A 22933-nucleotide genomic window follows, 5' to 3' on the forward strand; every position below is an offset into this window, starting at 1 on the left:
TTTTGAATCTTAGAACTTTTTCTAACATTTAGGGAAAAGTTTCTAACAGTACAGATTTACATTATTGTTTTAGAAGTAGTTTTAAAATGAATGAAAATTACTGCAGACTAGATCCTCTGCAGCTGCATACAGAATTAGAGAAGGGAAATATGCTCATAATAATTTCTTACCTATGTACAATAGGTCACAGAACTTGGACAGATATATCAGATATAGGAAGAGAATGAGGAAGTGAGTGCTTTGCTTTTTCCAGTACTAATATGATACTTTTACTGGATATAATGGTGGTCAAATGCCTTTGTCTACTAAAATTAAGTTTAATTTTAAGAATCATTCTAGAAATAAAGAATGCAGACACTGCAAGAAGCTTACAAATGTATTCCAGGAGTTCTCTGAGGTATTCCATCTGATGTCATATTCACAATACTGTAACTTTTACATTATTTTCTCCTAAGTCTTCTAGAAAATTACTAGTACATAGAACTCCTCAGCCAATATTTATTTTATTAATCTCATAGGTATTGAAAAACATTGTTTAAAAAAAAAAGAAAAACATTGTTACCAGACCTGAGTGGATTAAGATGATTTAGATATCTACAGTATATAAACAATGCTTTGATAGTTTATAGTTCTTTAAGACTGGAGGAAGGAGTTTGGTTTAGACATCTGTGTCATTTTTTTTTTAAATATATATATAATGTAAGGTTAGAAGGTAAGACAGTATAGCAAAGCCTAGGTTTTGGATTCAGAGAAATTCTACTTTGGGCCTTATTTATTTATTTTGAGATAGGGTCTCTCACCCTGTTGCTGGAGTTAGAGTGCAGAAGCATCATCATACCTCATTGCAACTTTAAACTCCTGGGCTTAATGGGTTCTCCTGCCTCAGCCTCCTGAGTGGCTGTGACTACAAACTCACACTACTGTGCTTAGCTAAGATATTTTTGTTGTTGTTGTTTCGCTATTGCCTAGGCTGTACTGGAACTTCTGGGCTCATGAGATCCTTCTACTTTGGCCTCCCAAAGTCATATAATTACAGATGTAAGGTCTTGTGCCTGGCTGGCATTTTTTAAATAAAAGAATTTGGTTGATAATTTGACCTTTCTGAAATTTTGTCTTATCATTTTAGTGTGAGGATAATGATCTCTATGTTTTAGGAGTGTGAGAATTAAATAAAGTAATTCTGCCACAGTTCCTGGCACAAAAAAGTACCTAAAAAATGGTAGTTTAAAAAAGAAAAATGTGGGGCGGCGCCTGTGGCTCAGTCTGTAACGCACTGGCCCCGTATACCGAGGGTGGCGGGTTCAAACCCCGTATACCGCCGGCTGAACTGAAACCAAAACAAAGCCAGGCGTTGTGGCAGGCGCCTGTAGTCCAGCTACTCGGGAGGCTGAGGCAGGAGAATCGCTGGAGCCCAGGAGTTGGAGGTTGCTGTGAGCTGTGTGATGCACAGCACTCTACCGAGGGCTATAAGGTGAGACTCTGTCTCTACCAAAAAAAAAAAAAAAAAAAGAAAGAAAAATGTGATCAGAGTTCAAGATCTTGATATTCTTTCTATAAAATGCCTTTGATTGACATCTGACAGTGTATGCATGTAGAATGTGTTTGTGTATTTATATGTAAACACCTCCCCCCAAAGGGTTTAAAGAAAATTGTCCTAAATGCATAAGAACCGATGCTTTCTTCTGTCGTTCTTCTGGAAATTGAAATTGGCTTTATCCTTACCATTGAGAGAAAGGGTGAATCCTGTAGAAATGTTAGCCCCTCCGTGTTCCAATAATTCACTTCTTGCTATTGAGAATTTAGAAGTTCCAAAGAGAGAGTGATGATAAAGAGTGAATATTTTGGTTGGCCTTCACTCTGAATATTAATGAGGTCAGTCAGCAACAAGTTGCTAAAATAATCAGATCTTAGATCATTTTGAGGTAAGGTGCCACAGGAAATGGTGCCACAGAATTTTTTTTTTTTTCCCTCATAGAGCAAATACTATTTGGTTTCAGAAGGAGCTGGCATTTCTATTTCAAGATCTTTTTTGACACTGCTCTCCAGTGAGGGTTTAATCAGTTTAGATTCCTTAGACAGCACCTCTGCTGACGTTGTCCCCTTGTACTCTCAGAATCCAGTACAAGGTAGTATTCTATCTTAAGATTTAAAGCCTAATGCTGTTTTCTAAAATGACTTCATTTGTTAATACATGCATATAAAATTATTTTGGGGAAATAAATTATGAAATTGTTCTAAGTTCTTCTCTCTTTGAATGGAACATCTTTGTAGCTATTGGTTACTCATTCAGTTGGACTGTTAGTAGAGTAAAACTAGCTCAGAAATCCTTAGGGGTTGTATTAGTTTGTTTGGGCTGCTCTAACAAAATACTGGAGACCCGAATGGCTTAAACTAGACATTTATTTTAAGTGCACAGTCTGGAGGCTGGAGGTTCACGATGAAGATGTTGGCAAATTTGGTTTCTGGTGAGGGCTGTCTGGGGTGTGCCTTCTTGCTGTGTCCTCACATGGCTTTTCCTCTGTGCACAGAGTGAGTGAGCTTTGATGCTCTTTCTATTCCCTTAAGTACACCCGTTCATTCCATTGGATTTGGGCCTCAACCGTCTGACTTCTTTTAGTCTTTATTACCTCTTTATTATAGGCTCTGTCTTGTCACAGTGAGGTGTTCAGGCTGCAATGTAGGAATTTTGGGGAAACACTATTCTCTCAGTAACAGAGTTAGTTGTTTTCCTGTATCGAATAATGAAGTGAAAGTGTTAAAAATACTTTCTATATTATGTAATCTATAATCAAGAAATATGGTTTATTATTATCTTCTAAGATTCTAAAGATATCTTTTAATACCTTTGAAGTAGGAGACATTGGAGGTTACTCAATTCATATTTCTTCCACTTTGAAGTCACTGTGCATGAAAATAAGATTCTTATAAGTGAAGGAATAAAGTATAAGAACTTCAAAATCAGCGTGATTTATATAACTGGAGAATTACATTATTGTAAAAATTGACTTCCATGTGTATTTGAATTGAGGAACAGGACAGTTACTCTTTTGAGTTATAACTGGTTCTGTTCACTATACCAAGCCAATTCATACTTTTTAGGCAATATTTTTTTACTTTGGGAATCAGTTGAGAATTCGAACAAGGAAATGGCATACATTATTTTGTAAGATTTTGGTGAACAGAAAAAAAAGATTGTGTATTTGCAGTAATTCCAGCAGAAGTCAAAGAGTCCTAAATCTGATAGATCTTCCTATTTTCCTGCCCTTTAATTACTTACCTTCTTTGCCCCCTCTCTTCTGTTCCCCTTCTTTCCTCCACTATGAGCTCTTAAGTTAGGTAACGGTGATTTGGATTTCTCAAGTAATGGTCTAAATGCAATGCATTGAGTTGAGAATGTCTGTGTAGTACTTTCTGCTCTTACAGTAATTTACTATTAAGTAAATTAGTTGATGGGTTCTTGGAATTAGTGATGACTAAATAGTGTATTTATTGCTTGGATATTGATGTAGGCTCAAATTGTGTTTTGTTTTCGGACGTTGTATGTATTATGTGTCTCTTCTCTGTTACTGGAATAATTTTCAGTTTCTAGTGATGTGGTATCTGTCTAAAACAAAAAATATCAAAAGGAAACAAACCTTTGAGACTTAAAACACTTCGGTGCAAAAGTCATTTTGAATGTATAATAGTACCTCCTTAGTTGACCACTTCCTTACATTGATCACCTCCTTAAATTTACCTGATTTTCATAGACCGGACATGCACTACATGTATGTGTCAGTATAGTGGCCTAGCTCCTTGTGTTGACCACCTCCGTATGTTGACCAGTTTGTTACAGTTCCTTGGGTGCTCGACTTAAAAGAGGTTCTATTATATTTATAAAATTCATCAGTTTACCGCTCTGTTCATAGACTAAAAGAATAAACTATTGAGCAGTGATCTAATTTTGTGGATGTCACTTTAATTAGTTGAATGATATTTTAACATTTTTGTTCACTTATGATTTTAGTCTTCCCCAAAAACTATTTATAAAATGTCTCAAACTCAAAAATTTTGTATATGATGAATTTTAGCAGTATGTTTTTTACAACTAATAGGATCAGTGTGCTAATTGTGAAATTCATTAGTTAAGGACAGTATAAATATATTCAGGCAAAACTCCATCCATTTAATGTTACCATGAAAGGTGCTGGATAAAGTAAGTTTATTTATATTAAAGTCTGTATCTGTTTCCTCTGATTTCTATTATAGACAAGTGTGTTTTCCCAGGAAAAATAAATGAATCTAACAGGGGTAGAATTGCTCCTAAGATTTCTCTCTTGGAAATTTCATGCAGTTTAGTATAAAATATGTGATGCTTTGCATTTCCTGCATATTCTCTATACGTGTACACACACATTGTATATGGAGCACGTACGTGTAGTTCTCTCATGGAACCTTCTTAAAGGGGTTAAGATGTGAAGGGACTTAAGTTTACACTAGAAAGTCTTATTTTTTTGAGTGGCTGTATTTCCAAAACCTAGTTGCTCAAAGAACATATTAATTCATAGTATTACAGGAATTTACATTGTATGAATCTTGTATTCTGCATTCTGCTGAACTTTGTGTTAATAAGCATCCTCTGGTCTATATGAGGTCATTATTTTTTCCAGACTGAGTTCAGGGAGAGAGGTATTCTTGTGCCTTTAACTTGCAGTTAGTCCTTTTTTTTTTTTTTGTAGAGACAGAGTCTCACTTTATGGCCCTCGGTAGAGTGTCATGGCATCACACAGCTTACAGCAACCTCCAACTCCTGGGCTTAAGCTATTCTCTTGCCTCAGCCTCCGGAGTAGCTGGGACTACAGGCGCCCGCCACAACGCCCAGCTATTTTTTGGTTGCAGTTCAGCCGGGGCCGGGTTTGAACCCGCCACCCTGGGGCTGGCGCCTTACCAACTGAGCCACAGGCACCGCCCTGCAGTTAGTCCTATAATCAATAAATGTTAGCAGGCCCGAGAACTTAAAATGAACTGCAAAAAATTTCTGGGTACCTGTTGGCTCATTTGTGCTGTACACTGAATCAGGAAGTGTTTGTTAAGACTTGTTAGTCTTTTAACAAGTGCTTCTTTTTTAACACTTCACCAGCAACCCTGTGAGTGGAACACACATTAAGGTTGTGAGATTTAAGGTAGGCAAATTGGTTCCTTTGGGCTTTAAGAGATGTAACAACAGTATTGTATTCCATTGATGTGTACCAGAAGGTTGACTAAAGTCTTCCTTTAGTTGTTTTATTCTGGGGGCTATTTTTAGGATATTTCGGTATTCAATTGGACCTGTGAAAACGATAGACAAGAATGTTGTGTTTTGGTTTTGTGTTGACTTTCATGCCTGCTTAGCTTAATTTGCAATTGTTCTGCCTCTGCTGTGGCTATGTTACTATTCTTAAAAAAACAGATAAGGAACATTTAACATTTACCATAAGTTCATTTATTACTAAAAGTCTCCTCAAGGCAGAAGTATGTCACCTCAGGTAATGTTTTCGGGTACTAAACCGTTACCAGAGGCACTTAGATTGCACATGTTTCTTGAGAGAGCCAGGGAGATGTGAAGGAACTCGCCTCTAACTGGACCTTGCTGCCATTTATGTGGGAGCACTGCCCCAAATCAGTTGTGTCACACTACCTACAGTGAAGCATTGCCAAATAATACAGTAAAACCTATGCAATGTGAGGTGTGTCCGTGTGCAGAGCGGAGAATACACCCTTTCTCCACGAGGCCTTGCTTGGTTGCATATATTTCTGAAGCTCTGTGCATACCCTCAGTATAGTTTTTGAATAGAACCCTGTTTTTAGCATTGTTAGAGTTACCAAATCATCAAATAGGTGTATTACAAAAGAGTCAATAGGGAAAAGTTTGAGATCAGCAGCTTCTATCAATGCCCTTAAATACCAAACCTCTTTTTATAGCAGTCATTTTGTTGGGCCATTTGAAGGATGGAAGCATACAGATCATCTTTCAGTTCATTCAGTGGAATGAACATTTAAATCAATGTGATTAAAATTTTTGGGTTTGAAAGTTCAGTTGTGTCTGTTAAAATGATGAGTGTTGCCTTTATTATTCACTTAAGAATCTCACTTTTGAGAGAACATAAATCTTTCTAATAAGGCTATTATATCTTATTGATAATAAAGATGTTCTAGTTATGTCTCTTTGGGATTTTTTTTTTTTTTTTACCAATTATTTCCAGTGTGATAAAATATTTTATACATTGGAATTTCTAATGTGCTCCTGAAAAAATATTTTAGAACTTTTACTTCCAGGAGCTTTTAAATAACCGTATTTATCTCTAGATTGTCAACCACATAATCCTCACTTTCATTTCCTTGGGATTTTGATATAGGTAGATAGAAACTTAAGGATTTCCTTACAGGAGAGGAATTTAAATAAATCACTTTTTTTTTTTTTTTAAAAGCTAGGGGCGGTCTTTTAGAAGCATGAGCTCTGGACCTAAGACTAAACCTAACTCAGCTGTTTTACTGTCATTGGATTGTGGGAAAGTCACTTAGCTGCATTAGTGAAATGGAACAAATACAGACTATGTAAGGTTGGTTAAGAGGATTAAAAGTGCTGGAGGGTGTAATGACAGTGCAGCACATGGCAAAAACTGTTAAGAGAATGTGTTTGTTCTTAAAATGGGCAGTAGGTCAAAAATGAGCTTTGACTTTTTGGTGCTTAACTGTTCCTTGAAATTTAATTTCAGACTTGTTATTGTCTCCACAACAAGGGAAATGTTCAGCCTCAAATTGCGCATCTTTATTATGCTGAGAAAGACTTTATTGAATGCAAGATGGACTTGTTTTAAATCATTAGGACAGGATAAATAACATTTAATACAGTTAAGAATCTTAAAATATTTTCTGTACAGTTGTAAGGATAGACGTTTGATTTTATTTTAATTGTACTTCCTTTAATTTAACAATTTTATGAAAGTCCAAACATATGAAAATATTAGGACACAAGTCATCTATCATTCAATGGGGTATTTATTTAGGAATATTATTTCTGCATATTATTGGTATTAACAAAATTATCACCCTGAACATGTAAAGTTTTAAGCATAACAGTAAATTTTTATAGTTTAGGGAGTTTTTTCAAAGACTATAATTATTTTTATCAAAACAAGGAGAGAATGAATTCTTAATGAGAACTCATTAAGGATAGGAATTTAAAGTATGAGAGCTCTTAAATTATTACACATTACACCCTGATAATGATAAAAAAAATTTAAAAATTGAGTTAAATAGTTAATTGAATTATGATTTTACTCTGCTACTTAATTCACACATTAGGAAAAAAATGCAAAATTTTCCTTAATTTTAAATCAGTGTTCATCTGCAGAAAATGCCACTTCTTTTGAAAGTAATTACTTTATAATATTTTTTCTGCACATAAGCATAAAAACCAATATAACATGGTTTCCATCCCTTGTATTAGTTACTATTTTGTTTAATTTTGAGTATCTCTTTGCAGTCAGTATATCTAAACTTGTCTTAAGATGATTCCATCTACGGTTCCGACTGAAATTGTCTTGTTAGCGTGTATATGTTAGGTGTCTGTGTTTCTTTTGTAGCAGTCTTGCCTTTTCTTAGTTGAGTATGTAAACATCCAAGCCATTAACACCATGCATAGAATTTAGACTTAAATAGAAAATCGTTACTGTGCATTGAGAAAGTTAAACCTTCCCAGCCCACTTGTGAGAGCTTATGCTCAGGTTCTTTAGTCTTTCTCTAGTTTTCTTCCGTTCCTTTTTAGAAACTGAACTGTCTTTGGTAATCCCACTGGAAAAATGTTTTGCTTAAAGACAAATTAATACCTTTTGTTTCTCTAATATTTCTAATATTTGCTAGAATTACTATGTGCAAAGTAATGTGTTAGGCACTGTCATGGTCATAATGTGCTAATGTAAGGTAAACTCTACATAGGTGCATATGAACCTCATTAAGAGTTCTGAGGAAGATCCTGAATCCCAGTGGGGATATCCAGGAAGCGTGCACAATGGAGGAGGTTCAAAAGCCTGGAAAGGCAAATAGATTGTTTTGCCAGTTGGATGGGATATAGGTAAAGTTAAGATGGGAAACTTCAGTGAAAAGGCACATGTAAAATGGTCTTGAATATCAGGATGAGTTTACTTTTTCTTCCTGCAAAAGGCAGATGAACCACTAAAAATTTTTGAGGAGATGATATAAATGGGGTGGATGGGAAAGAAAGAAAGGTAGGCTTTAGAAACTGGTTTAGGGAGCTTTGTCATTATCCTAGGTAAGAAGAGATTTGTTGTTCTAATAGGATGTCAAGAGTTGTAAGTAGGACTATTAGGAGAGACATTATGAAGTTATACTCTGAATGTATCTTGAGATATCCTGGATAAAAGTGATTCAACTCAAAAAATCAAGTAAGTCTTTTCAATTTACAGGCAAAAACGAATGCATTCTTAGTTTTAAGGATCCTTTCAAAGATTTTCTGAACCACTTTACTATATGTGTTTAGTAATTGTGACTTTAGCTTTCTCAAAGAATATGAATTGTATGTGTTTTTCACCTGAATCAATTTAGAAACTGCTCATTTGCAGAACTTAGTGAGAGCTTGATGGTGTCTTGGGAATGTAGAGGAGGCATGGTAGGAGGGAAAGAGGGCAGTGGAGGGTGTGAAAGGAAGTGAGAGATAAATTTTTAATTTAACTGTGAGTGTTCAGAAGAGTTCTAATAACTGCTACCAGAAGAAAGGAAATAGTAGAAACTGATTTATGGGAAGGGAAGGTGAAGTTTGAGATGAGTTGGATTTGAAACATAGAGAAGATATCTATGTAGTTATGTTTAGGATGCAGTCATAAATTTGAGATGAGTCTGTAAGAGATTCAGGCTGAAGATAGAATTTTAAGAGAGAGGTATCTGAAACTTCTGAAAATTGGTGAAAGCAGCTAATATGCCTAAGGACAGAAATTTTGAAAGTGCCTGCCTTTCAAAAAGGGAAGGGAAAGGGAAATCTGAGGGAAAGACAAACAATAGATTGGTGGTGCAAAAAGCAATAGAGTATGATGTTGTTTGAGATGAGGAAGAGTTTCAAGATGGACAATGTTGAAAAATTTAGAGAAAGCTAAATGCTTAAAGTGAATGGTTGAGTTGATGATTAAAAGTTGGGTTAGTGAATTAAGGGTAAACATCCTTTTGGAGAAAGCATTTTGTGTAGAGTGGTCAAGACAGAATCTGTTGTATAATGTTTCTAATATTATCCCCTTCAGTGCTAAGTTCTTGATTCTCTTTTTATCTGAATAGAGTATATGTTGAATCACTGTCTTCATGTAGTAATTTATAATAATTTACAAATCTATTCCCTGGGAGCCTGGAACTCATCTTCTATAAATGTATTAATAGTTGTAATGTTCTTTTCTTTAAATTTGTTATTTATAGTTTGAAGTCAAAGCTTATCCAGGTGCTAATACCATTTCCTCAAATGCACTGAAATGACTCTCTTTAGACGCCATCAGCAAACATACTTCTTAAATCCCTCACCCCAGGACTTTTATTTATTATAAATGACATTACAGAGGGATGAATAATGAATTCTGTCATTGCCAACTCTTCTTTTACACTAAGTATAGTGATACTTTAAGTAAGGGCTACTGTTTTAATAAAAATTCTTTACAAAGCTCTTTGGAGTAGTTGGGCAACATGCATATTTAGTTTCTAGGCTGAGAACTAGATTTATTTGCCATTTTTGCTTTATCATCTGCAGAGAATGGTAGTAAAGGTATAAAAGACCCATTCTAGGTAATAATGATTATAATGATAAAAACTGCAACTGTTATTTGTATTTTGTGTGCTGATTTCTGTGTTTGTTTCCCCTAATCTTCACAAGTGACCCTTAGACATAGGTGTCATTACTCCCATTTTATAAATGAGAGAACTGTGACTGAGAACATTGTAAATAAATCATGCTTTTTGACTAATTAAAACAGAGCTAGGAGTCAAATCCAGCTTCAGAGATTGTTATTTACTTGGTCTGTATAGTTTTATGATGTATTTGAAATTTGAGTTGTGATACCCTTGTGTCCACTACTCACCCTGTTTGGGAACTCAGTGCCTTATTAGTTCCTTGTTCTTTGCCACCAATTCCAGAAGAGTCACCACTTTTCATTTGCTTAAATAAACATATTATCATATTCCATTGTTGATTGAGTCTTTATATTTAATACCGTTATATATAATCTTCACACCAACCTGATGAGAGATAGGTGTATTTTCTCCAAACCTTTTATTATGAAACCTTTTATTACCCACCATCTAGACTTGGGTATTAACATTTTACTACATTTAATTACTTATCTGCTATTTCTTTATCCCTCCTCAATTGAATGTAATTTTTATGCATTTGAAATTATAGACAGCATACTTTAGCACACTTACCCCTAAATACTTGAGAAGTGTATATTTATTAACTAGGGATCAATATTTATGTATAAGTTTTGTCTTTTGATGTAAAATCTACATTCAGCAAAATGGACAAATCTTTAAAGTACATTTTCTCAATTTTGATAAGTACATACACCTATGTAACCCAAATACCTATCAAGATATAAAACTTTGCTATTGGTAGGTGCTTCTTTTTATTCCCATTTTTTTAGATGAAGAACTGAAGCACAGAGAGGTTAAATGATCTGCCTAAGGATACAGTGCTAATAAATGACAAAGCTGGATTCAAACTCAGGCAGGCTGGCTGTAGGGTTTGTGCTCCCAACCACACCACACTGCCGGTAGGATATTTTCACATGTTCAGGTATCCTTTTACATTCATGTGCACAGATGCGATGTTTCTTTATAACATAAATAGGTAGACACAGAGGGAGTAACACTGGGTTTAGTGAAAGTAGAAATGTTGTTCTAGAAATGGCAGCAGTTCCTTGCAAGAGGTGTATGGCAGGAGAAATTAAGAGGAAAGTACAATATGATGGGGAAGTTTCCTTCATCAAAGCACTAAGGCGAATCTCTGTGTAATACCTCTGTCTTAACTGGCTTTCTTGATTAATGTTTCCACACATATTGGTGAAGTGATAGTCACTTTCCTAACAATGACACTGAGGTTCAGGAAAAGCCTAAAGTGCCACTTGAGCAATTAAGGGTAAATTATGTTCAGTATAGTTCTGTATTAAGCATTTTTTACTCTACTAATAGAAAACTGTTCATCTATATGTGAATAATAGAACTGACTAATTTGGAATTTATCAAGTTTTGAAATTCACAAAGTTTTTAACAAAGAAACTGAACAGGATTCTTTGAGCTTTCCAAATAAATTGCATAAAAATGTAAGAATCAGAACAGATTATATTAAAATTCTTTTGGTTCTGGCTTACAATACTTAGGTGGACCATCCTGATGGAAAGAAATTGTTGAACTCCAAAGTCTCTTTCCTGCATTGTATTCATACTGTGCCTTAAAGGTTGACCAGTGCTCTTTGTTGACTACTCAAATGATAGAAAAGCAGCCCTCACGTAATTTTTTAAAAAATCCTAAATATTGCTCAAAACGCAATTAAAATAAAAAGCGCACAGTTAACAAAGCCTAGCCAGTCACTAGAGGGCAGAGCAGTACTATACTTTAGGCCTTTTTAGAAAATTTCTGTTTTAAAAATTGCTGAACAGGATGGAAAATACATTGAAGCACAGTTAAATAGGAATTTCTTCATGTTCTTATTGTCTTGTTTTACTGTGAAATCCAATAACATGCTTAAACTTGTATCAAAGGAACTTTTCTGGCAATTACATTGATTGCTTCCAAAAAGGCATAGTTATTTAGAAGGGTATAAGTATTCCTCAAGAGAAAATACTAACGCTTGTAAAGAGCAGTGCACTAAATGATTTCCTCTCTATGAATACTCCAAAATTGGATTGCAGAGTAGACTTTAGGTGAGACATTACGAGAGCACATGTAACTGAGCCTGGTTCTTCACTAGTTGGTACTCAGTTCTAAGAGTTCATTGAAATGTGGAACACCTTTTCATGTAGAGACAAATTAACTCCAGCTCCTTTTTTAAATGTTAAAAGTTTTGTCAAGTGACTATTTACTTAATTTCATTTCCATTCTAAAGTTTATTCTGATAGTTCCATTCTGATTTATTTTTAAAATAGCCTAGTGAAACCTGAGTAATTCAGTGTCCCATAGGATAGAAAAGTTTTATCCTGAAGTATGTGTAGTTTTAATTTTATAAAAATAGTTTAGATTTATATAATATCCATTTCTATTAGGACCTACATAGGATATCAGAAAAAGCAGTGGATTTTGGAATCAGAAGATTTGGGGTCTTGATTAGCATTTGCTTTTGACCTTGGGCAAGTCATATTACCTCTCTGACCTCCATTTTCTAAGTTGTGTATACTATTTCCTCACTTGAAACTGGGTTGTTTCAAGGATTGCATGGTGATAATCAAGGGTGAGACTTTATGAAGATGAATTTTAATGGATAAAGATAAAAGCTCAGAAAAACCTGAGCAATGACTTTGGAATGGTTGACTATATCATAAATTTAATATTACATGAGTAACTAGTACCCAAATGTGGTTTCAAAACCAAAACCCAAGTTCAGATTACCAGCTTCCTCCCTGTCTGTGAGTTTTCTCTGGCTGCTTAATCTCTCAGTTATCTTCGACTCTTTTCATGCCTCTCAGCTCTTCATTCTGTCCTCTGTTTATTTCTGTGTTCCCTCTCTCTGTGTTTCTCCTGACTGTCTCTGGTCTCTCTCTGTGTTTTTCTTGTCTCAGGCACCCTCAGGAAGACCTCAAGCCTCTAGCGGTACCTGGTATCATCTCCAGAATGTTGTAGATGTGGAGGATTCACTGGGATACTGAGAAATACCAGAAGTGAATTGTTCCACTGTAGTAAGTCAATCAGCACTTAATAAGTGCCTACTATTCACAGAGCACAGTTGGTCCTAATTTGGGGGAAGAAGAATGAGTTAGGACACAGGGCAGAAGAAATAAATTTGTACACTCTTCTCAATGGTTCTTGCAGGCTGGACACACTTGAAAACAAAAACAACAGCAACAAATTAAAAAGCCAATAAATAATTATATAAATGCATTGTGTTGTATGTGTGCTGAAGGAGCCCAGGGTTAATGGAATAGACAAAGCCAGGTGGTATTAATCAGGCTTCCTGTATGAGTTTAAAATTAGGTTTTGAAATACGGTTGGAAGGGAGAGGAGGAAAGAGAAGGGTGGAAGTGAGTAATTTTTGTAGGGTTTGGCAAGCCTGTTCACTTGCTTGCGAGTGAATTCCTAATGGGGGAAAGGGAATGAAAAGATAATGTTGAGTGTCAGTCCACCAACACCTAACTACCCTTAAACTTCTAGTCTTAGAGAAATTTGAGCTATGAAAAGAAGTATAGCCAAGTTGAGACTTTGAAAAAACATAATTGGTATCCGTTGCCAGTTTTAGGGTTTATAGAGTTTATGTGTAATTATAGAAGTAATAAAGAAATACTGTGACATAAAATTAATACAAACTGTGAGACCATGATTCAGGTTTTTAAGCTGAGATGAATTGAAATAGTAAACCACAGTATAGCAGTTTTGTTTCATTTTCATGTTAGAAATTAATTTTTGCTATACTAATTTAGATAATAGATCACCATGGTTTTCGGATTTGGATATCAGACAGCTGGATGGAATTTGAATCCCAGCTCTGCTAGCTGTGTAACGTTAGGCAATCTGCTTAACGAAACTCAGTCTCGGTTTCCTTATGTATAAACTAAGGTTGAAAGATTTACTTCAAAAAGTAGTATGAATTCAAAGAGAGAATTTTGTAAAGTTCTGAGTATGTGCCAGGTACTTGTTAGTTAACACATTCTTAAAAAATACCTTTAAAATAGTTAAATGTAGTAGTATTTAGGGTAGACCTAAATATAGTATTGTATTACTTACACAGAACTCAAAAACAAGCAAAACTTAATGCAATAGTATTTAGAAAGTGCCGGGTAAGAGAATATTTATGACATGTAGAGAAGCTACAAAGGATGACACTTACATAAGTAACTGAGTACCTGCCACTAGCTTAGGAAATCGACCATTACTGGTATCTTTTAAGTCCTTCCTGCACCCGGCCCAGATTCCATCCATCCCTCTTCATCCCCCACCAAAATCCTGACAATCCTGGATGTAGAGCTTAATACTTTCATAGTTTTTTTTTTTTATAGTTTTTCACATATTTATGAACCCTTGCATTAAGTTTTGCTTGTTTTTGAGTTCTGTGTAAGTAATACAATACTATATGTTTTCTTCTGCAACAGCTGTTTTTCCAACCCACCATCATGTTTGTGAGTCATTCTTGCTTGTAATTCATTTATGATCATAGATAGTGATATAGTATTTCATTGCATGAGCATATCACTATTTATCTTCTTTTAATGGCTACTTAGGCTATTTCCGTTAAATCTGCAGAGGAAGAATTCTTGACTTCTGTATTTGCCCTCCTTATGTATATATTTCTAGTATATACATTCAGGAGTAGAACTTAGGTCAACTTCAAACTCCACAGTATAATGCCAAGTGCATTTCATAGAACTTGTTGCATTTTATGCTGCTGCTAACAGAATGTAAGTATTTTCTCTTTCTCTCTCTAACTGCAATTATTTCTTTCAAACTATTAGATTTTTGTTTAAGACATTCACCATATCTTTATGGATGGTCCTCTGTGAATATTACTGAATCTGGTCAGGAGTTTAAAAATAGAAAGGATTTTTTAAGTTGCCTTAACAAAAACCCTGATGACCCTCAGGTCATCTGCCTGTTCAGACTTAAAAAGACAGTTTGTGCAGAGAAATGTTCGTTTCCTTTACTGATTTCTTTTTCCCTTAATTTGAGTTGAGGTAGAGAAAGAGTGACCCACAGAGGACTGTTTGCAAGCTGCAATGATTTGATCAACCCATGTTTTGTTCTGCTTTGCAAAAGTTCCAAAAACTTGAGTAAATGACTCAAGTTGTGTCTGCCATTCTCCCTTTCTCTGTCCTTCACCCACTTTTATTTTTCTTAGCTAATGATTCTTTTGGTATCTGATTGTACTTGAACACTCTGTTCCAATTTTAATATCAAAAGTTCTTTCTAACTTTGTAATGAGTACTTGCTGGTTTATAATTTTATTTGATCTCAGTATTTTTCCTTACATCAAGCTTGTTGCCATTACTACATCCATTTTGTGAGGTTTTCCAGGGAGATACATCAGAATCTAGCCTACTGCCTTGAACATACTGTCCAGTCAATGTTTATTGAATGCAGAAAGGAAATCCTGTAAATACAATAAAAACTGGATTGCCTTGCCCCTGTTCAGTGACAAGAATTTCCCTAAAAGCAGGGGGCAAAAATCCATGAGGTCTGTAAAAAGTTCTGTTAGTGAGTAGCTTTTTAAACCATAAGTAAGTCACTTTTTCTTGAACTTCACTCTTTTTTTTTTTTTTTTTTTGAAAAATAAGAATGAAGACCAGTGGTCTATAAGATTCCTTTTGACTCCAATAATTATGTATTCCATCTTCTAATCAGAGTGAAAAATGCTTTACCTCCTATTTCTCTTTACCACCACCAGAGCCCGATCAGTGACCTATCAAGTTATTGTCTCTCATAACCCCATTAAGTAGGACATACCTAGAATTTCCCTTCCTCTCTTTGTTATTTAGGATTAATTTGTTCTAGAGAAAGAATACATTTATCTTTATCTTTGAGAAACTGTAATGGATGTCCTTGGCTTCCCACTGTTACTCCTCAGGCACTGTTCAGGGCAACAGCTTGTTCTCTCTCTGCTCTTGCTTCTCCTTCTCTTCCCCCAACCCCACACCTGTGATCAACTCCTACTCTTTGTTATTTGCTGTAAGCATAACCTCGTGTTTTTTCTCATACTCCGATTACCATCTTTGAGTGTTGTTTTTTCCGGTTGGCCCTTTCCTTGGAGTCAGTGGGTCTGTTTTCATCTAGTGCTAGAGGCAAATTGTTACTGTGCTTTGTCTGCTAGGGACACCTCCACTCCAGGTAAATGATGAGAATGTCCAGAATTCATTTTGCGAGTGTCTCTGAACTCTGCACCAAAGGCAAAAGGTGCCAGAGATCAGGCTACAGAGGGCAGAGGGCATGGCTTCCTCTTAACTCTGTAAACATGGCTTAATCACTACTGAGGGTCCTGGCTAGAGAACTGTGTATTTGACCTGTAATCATCAACGTCAAGTATAGGCCCTTTATGACCTTTATTAAGGGATACAAAATAATCTCATCATGATATCATGGACCTGCTTTGTGAAAATTCCATGTTAAGTCTGGCAAATTTTAGGCTAGAATAAGGCAGGAGGATTTTGCAACAGAGAAAAGATGAAAAATGGAGAAACTACTTTAACAATTTATTTTTTTAATAACTTTAGCTTAATTCTAAATCAAATTTGTAATTTAAAAAATTGTTTTTGTATTTTTTAATGTTAAATTATTGAAAACCTACTTGTTAACCTCCCACTCTCAGCCTCCATACACAGAAAACACTGAAGATCTGCTGGGCTCTGTAGTCATGAGGAAAAAGAAGCTAGACTGTCTGATAAGTCACCTCTCCTAACTGCTTACTTGACAAAACTCTAGGAAAACATATTATGCCAAGTATTCAGTTCTCAGAGAAGCAGTTAATACCGTCCTATCTCAAGAAGAAAAGATTACTTTTTGTTCCTCAGAAATTCAAGGAGAGAGAAAAACACCCTTTTATGCTTAGAAAGGAAAAATGGGAGAAATTACCTGACATGAAAATTTTACTGATAATCAGTGTAACCTGGCTTATTGTACCCTCAATGAATCCCCAACAATAAAAAAAAAAAAAAAAAAATATATATATATATATTCTTCCCATAAATAGATAAAGGCTATCCATTTATATGAAGCTGAATAAAAACCTTCGTAAACAGAAAAAAAAAAATTTTACTGATAGGGGAATGCTCATGCTAACCATTATTATGTTGTGTCTTTGGTTAGTGTAAAAGGTTTGACCTGAGTATTCACCTTAATATTCTAAGTTATCAGTGATTGAAGTTTCTTTTATACTATTTATTCACTTGGTGTTTTATTAGTTAGACAGGCTGAAAAGTACTTCCTAAAACTTACAACATTCATTTAGTTCTTAATCTCTTCTGAGAGAGAACCATGTATTCTGTAATGATTTAAGTAGCAGTAAATATTAAAAATAAACTTTACTATTAATAAAGTTGGACCATCGTTAACAGTAGAAAAATGTATAAATATATAAGCATGTGCTATAAAATTTTTTGAGGAGGAGGCTGAGAAAAGCATTTATGTATGCACTGAATGGGCTTAATTTGGAAAAAGTTTTTTAAATGCTAAATTAGGAATAAATTTTGAGCTACATATTTAATTTATATTTCTTTTTTTTATGTTATACAGCAAGGTTGGTAACATTACATACAGTTAAGGTTTATATAATTATTCAAGTAAGTATATCAAAATAGATTTATCTGTATTATTAAAAAGCATTTTATTAAAATAGTTCTGAATACTTCATTCAAATTTAGGTGTTGTGGGAATGACAATATTCATTTTGTTTGGAAGATTATATTTAAAAAGATAATTAAATGTTCAAACGGGTCAATAATTTTGGTGAAAAAGAAGTAACAGATTCCTGAAGTTAATTTCCTAGTATATTACCGTTTATCATTTTAGCTGTAAAATCTACATTTCTAAAAGGCTTGGTTATATTAAATCTGAAAAATAAATCACTGAGTATTGTTTTTGTTTTTTTTTACCAATAAAAGTACAGCAGCTATGCTTTTAGTATTGGTATTTGTTTTGAGGAATTGGGACCCTTCTGGGAAGCTCACCTAGATAAAATGGTGTTGTTAAAAGATAACTAAATATGGTTTAGTTGTACATGTCAAACTGTATTCTCCCACCAAATCTTACCAGAATCTGTGTGTTTCTTTGGTTCTCAACCAGTGAACACTTTACTCCCTTCCCTGGGCTGGCCAAGCACAGTATCTTGTTTGAACAATGGCACCCATTGCCCTTAGATTAAGGTCTGTTTTGTGTTTAGAAGACTCTTGACTGCTGTTTTCATCCATTTGTAGTTATTTGCTGTTACTAGTCCTGACTATAAGAAACCAGCGTGTTTATTATAAGTAGGTAGATAGCAGTGTTGGCTTCTGTGAACCTAGAGCTGCCCAGTAAACAACAAGGTTTGCATTTTCATGGCTTGGTAACCTGCTAGCTGTTAACAACCACCCTGGACCTAGGGAAGTCGGTGCTCTGGAACTCTTGGTGCTCTGGAACTCTTCTGAGAACTTTTAGATTTCATTGCCAAGGCAGGAATGGCAATTCCTGAATGAAGTCGTGCAGTCAGCTGTTCTTTTGGGATTAGAATTCATGGAGTCAGGCTTCCTTCTGCTCTTATGGGAGCTTGAGGATTGATTTGAATACATTCCTTTTTCTTTCAAACATTAAAAAATGTACCAGAGACTGTAGTTGATTGTTTGACATTTTTTGCATTTAAATGGCTTTCAAGATAGTTTTCCTCCAGAAGTTCTGGTCTTTCATTGTTTATACTTGCTAAGGTTGATGAAATCATGATGGGATTGCGTTCTCCTTTTTCTTCCTTTATGATGTTGTGGGAGCTTCAGAGACAAATAAGGTACACCTGCTTTTTCCCACCCCTCTCCCACGCTCAGAGGTTACAGTTGTGGAAAGGATAAACCATGGACAGTTTTAAGGATGTAAATCTATGATCTTCCATGAGGACTTTACTTTTATGACTCATCTGTAATTAAAAGGTGATGATGATGACGCGGATGTGTAAGAAGTAGAGGTAAGAGACTAACATCACAGATTCAAAATTGTTAATCAAGACAATAATGGAAGAGGGTCACAAGGCAGTTTATGGCTCCTGCTGGAGAGCATCAGGAAATTTGGAGGAAGGAGATGTTATTGTGCCTAGGATCTTATTTGTCGTGTATAGAGAGAAAAAGAGTCATTTTAAATAAGGAATCTCTGGGCAAATGGTAGAGGGTAAAAAGCACTCGCTTGGCAGGGAGGTGGGCCTTAAATAAGTCTTCTGGGATGTGGTAAAAGGGAAAGGAAGTCTGGAGCCATGTTTTGAGTGTGTGAATGAGTGGGGCAGCAGGGGCACAAAAAATGTGGACTACCAATCTAAGTAAATGGTCAGTGAAGGGTTTCAATTCAGGGAGTGAAAGGTTCAAAGAATGTTAGTAAATAAATATGACAGAGATTAGTTTGGGATGGAGATGATAATTTAGAAACTACTGTGATCATTTTGTAGGTTGAAGTGGTGCCAAAGGGTTTGAAGAAGTAAGGAAATCTGCTTTTTAAAAAGTAAATATTTAAGGCAGCACATGTTAGGCACTCTAGAAGATATTTTTCACATTTGTAATCTATTTCCTAATATTATCACCATTCCATGAAGTAGTAGGTACTAGCTGTAGACAAATGAATGGAGGCCCTCAGATAAGTAGTAGTGGTCAAAATTCATGGCCATACCTAACTACCTTTCTATACTTAACCTCTCCTGACTCATGAAATTTCCAAAGGAGAACAGAGGAAAGTTTTACTTCTTGTTTGGCATATATTTTTTTTTAAATAGATCCAAATTAAAGTTATATTCATACACATTCTTACATACATACTTATATGTATATCGGTATACCTGAGTCTGAGTTTGAATCAGATGTTACGTATTAGACTTAGCTAATTAGATTTAACTCTTAATCATAACATTTGAGAAAACGCTCTTTTCTGATAATTTAGAGAAAATGCTGGTTAGCCAAATAGGTAACTTATACATTTTTATATCAATTTATGTATACTAAGAAATTATATTTTCTACCAAATAGTAGTTTTAGCATATGGGAAAATCAAAGTAATGTCTTAGTTTTCAAGAATAAAAATTGTAAGATTTGTTAAAGGATACAAGATAGGAGGAAGAAGTTTTAGTGATCCGTTCCACTGTAAGATGACTACAGTTAACATAAATATAGTTTCATATAACTAGAAGGAGGTTATTTAATGTTCCCAACACAAAGAAATGATAAATATTTGAGTTACTATGTTAATCACCTTGATCTGATCACTATACATAGTATAGATAGAAACATCATTATGTACCCCCAAAATGTATGTAATTATTATGTGACAGTTAAAACAATTAAAAAACATATGAAAACAACTGGAATGTTTAGGAAAGAAGCGCTTTGGTTAATTTTCTTACTTATTAAAAGTTAGTTAGAAAGCTTTTTAATATTTGCATTGCAAATGCAAGCATGTTTCGCATACTTGACTGAATTAATAATAAATAGTGGAAGGAAGCTTGGTTTTTAAAGAGAGGATAACTTTAATGATTATTTTGCAGTTTTAAAAATACAGTCCATATGACATACAGGAATCTGAGATCTGAAGCAGTAAGTACATTGCCAACTACTGTGCATTGCCCACTACTGACATCAAACACTTAAACCTGCCACCTCTGCAGTGTCTGCACAAGATATTCTAGGGTGTTGTTTATTTATTTTAATTTGTGTTAGCTTTTTGTGATTTGTCACTTTTTCCTAAAAGCAATTTTTTAAAAAAATGTGGTTGTGGAGTATCTGTTAGTGGTATGCTGAAATTTACATGTATAGTTCAGATTGCTGTTTCATCCTTAAGGCAATTTTCCGTTGAACATTTTTTTGTTTTTGGAGGTATCTTAATTTTTTTTTCTTTGTACAACCTGCATTTGCTTCAGCAAAAATAGTTTTTAGGTTCACACACAAGAAGCAGCTGTCTGAAATATGTTCATTGACTCAGCTGAGTGTCTGCAGTTGCCCAACAAAAGTTATTTGATTTGGGATAGTATAAAGAAATCAGAATAAGCGTTCAGATTAGATTTTGGCTGCTGTAATAAGCTGCTTTCTGTAACTTTTAAGTTTTGAAATCCACATGTAGTGTATTTTTAGGTTGAAATTTGGAGAGATTTAAGCCCAAACACTATTGAGACTATTAATAAGAGAGCTTAAGTGGTAGAACTCAGTATTTCTTTTGAATTATTTTTTTGATCCTCTAAGGGAAACATTGAATCTTCATGTTAAGATTGTCTGACAAGGGATACATCTCAATATTATTCACAAGATGAGAAAAAAATTGTAATTTTATGTGTGTTATTTGGTGAAAAGCAATGAATGCTCTAGTTCACTGAAGAAAATCAATTTAGAGAATGAAATGGATAAGGCCAGAAGCATATTGAGAAAAATATCCCAAAAGACTTTTAGGAACTGTAAAATTGAGTGCAGCAGAATAAAACTATTCACACATTTTATTAGATCCATATAGGACTGCAAACGGATTGACTCCTTGAGAGACAGTTGCTGTAAATATTTAGGGAGCAAAAGAGTGTTGATAAATCTCTGGCATAACTAAATATTCACAGTGGAATAGTGTGTTAAAAGAATAAATATTACATGTAGAAATGCAGGTTAATTTTAAGATTCCGTTTTCTAAGATACTCTTCTGCTTGGAAATATTATATCTTCAAAGTTTCTACTTATGATTCTTTATGTTTGATAACTATAGAAAGGTTAATATAGTTTGAGAAAGTCCTAAACATCAAATCATGACCAGTGATAAAACTCACTTTTGAAGTTTTAAACTCCACTTGTAGCGTATTTTTATGTTGAAATTTGGAGGCAAATTAGAACTGCTACCTTCTGTTTGTAACTTTCAAATGAAGTCCAGGGGTCCTCGAACTACGGCCTGCAGGCCACATGTGGCAGCGTGATTGTATTTGCTCCCGTTTTGTTTTTTTACTTCAAAATAAGATATGTGCAGTGTGCATAGGAATTTGTTCATAGTTTTTTTTTTTTAAGCTATGATCCATCCCTCCAACAGTCTGAAGGATAGTGAACTGGCCCCCTGTTTAAAAAGTTTGAGGACCCCATTTGAGCCTTAGAGCAGATATCTTAGAGTCACTTGTGTAAAATCTCGAGTATCTCTTCACCTAAGCTCCCTAAGTGTAAAATAAGCATATTAGTTATTTTACATGTTCACATTTACCTCTTTACATATACATATTTACCTCTTGGTACAGGTTATTTGAGAAAGATTATTGTTATCTTCAAATCACAATCTGAAAAGTAGTTATTGAGGGGATTTGATCCATTAATACAAAGGCCCCAGCCAGGCGTGTTGGCTCAAACCTATAATCCCAGCACTCTGGGTAGGTGTGTAGATTGCTTGAGCTCAGGGGTATGAGACCAAGCTGAGCAAGAGTGAGACTCCCATCTCTACCAAAAACAGAAAAACTAGCTGGGTGGAGTGGCAGATGCCTGTAGTCCTTTGGAAGGCTGAGGCAGGAGGATCACTGGAACTCAGGAAGGTTGTTGTGAGCTGTGATGCCATGGCACTCTACCAAGGGCAACAGAGTAAGACTCTGTCTGAAAAAAAAAGAAAAAGAAAGGCCCTACCTGCTTTATAGACATATGTTACAAAGTGGTATTTTGAGTTAAAGTGGAATTAAGGTAATAATGACTGCAGTTTTCTAGTATAAGTTGAATGTGGCATTTCATGAAAAGAACCTATGTGGGAAAGTTCTTTTTATAATTGATCTTATAAGAGACAGTACATTAGTAAGACCTATTTTAATTTTTTCTTAGAAATTTCTCTCACTCTGGTTAACATTTGCTACTATAAAATCTTTGGAAAATTAGTGTAACAAAGCACTTGTAGAATTATTTTAAGAACTAAGAACGCTTTTTGTTAGCAATACATTTCTTAATATCTAAATATGTACCTTTTTAAAGCTTGAAAGTTTCTTTTCATGTAGAAGACTCATTGAACAGTTTGTATAAAAAAGGAGTTGTCTTGAGTGACAGCCTTCACATTTTATTTATGTTGGTGGGCAGAC

General features: G+C 34.8%; 1 protein-coding gene across 9 annotated transcripts in view; it reads left to right on the forward strand.

Annotated features, from left to right (window-relative positions):
* Positions 1-22933, forward strand: part of BBX (BBX high mobility group box domain containing) — a 292104-nt gene that overhangs the window by 121230 nt on the left and 147941 nt on the right. Inside the window, exon 4 of one of the 9 annotated variants that reach the window (XM_053564860.1) lies at positions 12783-12899. The exons of the other annotated variants lie outside the window; for them this stretch is intronic. The gene's annotated coding sequence lies outside the window, so the exon portion shown is untranslated. The remainder of the gene's footprint in view (positions 1-12782; positions 12900-22933) is intronic. 9 annotated transcript variants of the gene reach the window in all.

Source organism: Nycticebus coucang, chromosome 16 (assembly GCF_027406575.1).
Source record: "Nycticebus coucang isolate mNycCou1 chromosome 16, mNycCou1.pri, whole genome shotgun sequence".
Classification (NCBI taxonomy): Eukaryota; Metazoa; Chordata; class Mammalia; order Primates; family Lorisidae; genus Nycticebus; species Nycticebus coucang.